This window comes from Copidosoma floridanum, unplaced genomic scaffold, assembly GCF_036245765.1.
Source record: "Copidosoma floridanum isolate Cflo_tuat_1 unplaced genomic scaffold, Cflo_Japanese_pri ptg000109l, whole genome shotgun sequence".
Classification (NCBI taxonomy): Eukaryota; Metazoa; Arthropoda; class Insecta; order Hymenoptera; family Encyrtidae; genus Copidosoma; species Copidosoma floridanum.
Window position 1 is genome coordinate 25,001 of NW_028321986.1, and position 2,643 is coordinate 27,643.

Sequence of the window (2,643 nt, forward strand, 5' to 3'; positions counted from 1 at the left end):
ACATGATTTTATCCCGAAAGGATCCAATCGATAATTCGACGACGAGTCCACGACGCATCCGACACTTGAAGCTTAAATCTTCAGCTCTCGTCGTTAAAAACGAGGGTGAATTTTTTTTCTTTCAAATTCCGGTCGACCATCGCTCAACAAGCGTCAACAACGTCCCAAACGCCGCGTTGCCTTACCGGGGTAATAAAAGCCAAGGGCCTCAGAACTTCCGGAAGGGGCGACGAAGACCGTTCGTTATTCGTTGTTGACGACGCCTCGCTATGGGCCGCCCGCGGCACTTTTGTCATTCGAACGACCCGGTAAATGAACAATACCGGGTCGGCACGGCGAGCTTCGAGGTGCCGTAATTAAACTCGAAGCAGGGCCACGTGAATTTATCATTCAAGTGTCAACAGTCTCTCGTGAGAGTTGCGTGTTAACAAATACCCGACGATATGGTCGCTGACGCTAGGCCAGGGCTTACCGCAGTGGTATACGTACGGGAGGTACACGTTGTATCCTCGCTCGGTATCGAGTGAGTCGATGCTCGGTTAGCATACCGTCGACAAGCTACGAGCCACGTCGACGGCGCATGCAACGCCAGAGGCGCGATCCGCATTGAGGGCCATTCGGTCGAAGACGCTGACCCGCGGAAATGCTGTGAATTGAGGCTTGGCTTGACAAGCGAACCGTCTCACTAGTGCCGAGGCGTCCTCGGGCGCGGCGAAGCAAAGTACCGTTTAACACGCAATTAAGCGAGACGAAAGTTTCCAATGACAATGACGCGCATTGCTTTCGGATCGACGGTGCGTAAAATTTTACAAGTTCGAGACGCGCATTGCTTACGAAACAACGCGCATTGCTTTCGCGTTACGGCTGAGGGCCACTCGTTCGTCGGTCACTGCCACGCGGATTGCTCTTTTGACAAGCGCATTGCCCTTGGAGCATACATATCCTCAAGAAATTGATGCGTACGCTTTTCAAGCAGACCTCCAACAATCTTATGAGGCTTGAATAGCGGTACGGGAATGATCGTTGATGGAGTCGGGAATGCACATTTCGGCTTTCGCGTTCCAAGGCAGTGACCCCGAATTCTCATGGGTCCCCTTCCAACCCCCTCCGCAACGGTGCCGCGATGCTCGCGCGACAACACGCCCTAGAAGCAGACCCAACACGATCCGGTCGATGTGAATTACCGTTTTATTTCAAATAAATTAGGTATGCGCCTTTTACGTACCGGCTATAAAGGAGGAGCATACCAGTCGCTCGACGGATACTCGTAAAAACAGGCAGACAAAGAGAAACATTCAAAGAGAGACCTCGTACAATTAAACGAAAGTTAAAAGAAAAGGGGCCTTTTTTTTTATATCAAGCATAACCCTCGATGCACGTACGGCAACTAACTTTTGTCACCGAACAATCGAGTCACAGTCAGTCACGGTTCGAACCAGCCAGAAAAACCAGTCGGTCCGTAATCCCTGCACGCGCATTGCAATTTTTCTTGCCTCAGTCCCGGCATATCCAAGGGTTACCGGCGCGCCTGACCATCTAAGCACACGTGCGACGTAGCGAGGGCTTATTGCGCTCGCTCATCAAGCATACCAAAGGATTCCGGGACAAAGTCGTCGTTCGTTCAATGAGACGGCGAGCAAGACGCCCGAAGTGACGAGTGCCCGCGGTATTAACGAGACAGCGATAGATTTCGCTTCCATGTCCGTGTTACGAGCATCGCAGTCAAAAGATTAAGCACGACACGCATACCCTCAAGCAAGCAAGCAAGCGAGCCAGACAATCAGAGTAGCGATCATCGCGAGTGATGCATCACAAGTCCAAGCGGCGCATTGCTTCCCGAGCATACCCTTTTACGGCAGTTGAAGAGTATTAGGCAGACCGAAACTTAAGGATAAAATGAAATATAGAATCGTTAAATCGATTACCAATTGTGTCGCGCGTGTTGCCCCCGCCGCCGCTACCCGCTACCATCGCACACGAGCATACCACCCACTTGTCTCGAAAGACCGCCGAAATTTTTCCAAGTCCATCGACGCGCATTGCTTTTTCCCACTTACCTGTCCCGAAAGACCGCCGAAATTTTTCAAAGTCCCTCGACGCGCATTGCTTCCATCGTCGGCATCCTCAATTTTATTTTATTCTCTCGTTTTTCCTTTTCTTGGGTTATCTTATTTTTCTCCCTTTTTCTTTTTTTTTTCCCCTTCTTACCCGACACGCGCATTGCTTTTTACTGTCGTTCCAATTCCTCTCATTTTCATTTTTTCCTACACTTCTCTTCTCTATCTACCTTTCCTCTTCTTAACTTTTCTTCATCGTCTCTTTTTTATTCTTTTTCGTTATCATCATCGTCGTCGTTGTTGTTGTTTTTGTTGTTTCTTTATCTCTTCTCTTTCTTTTTTCATGGGGCCTCGTCTAACCGACAAGACGAATCCCCAAGCCAAGGGCTGAGTCTCAACAGATCGCAGCGTGGTAACTGCTCTACCGAGTACAACACCCCGCCAGGTACCTAAGTCGTCTACAGACGATTCCGAGTCTCGACATCGAACTTGGTTTAAAAAACCCATGGTCGACCGTCAGACGTTAACCCCCGACTCGCTCGGTGAGATCCCGAGGCCGGCGGCAATTTTTATAAACGTCGTACGG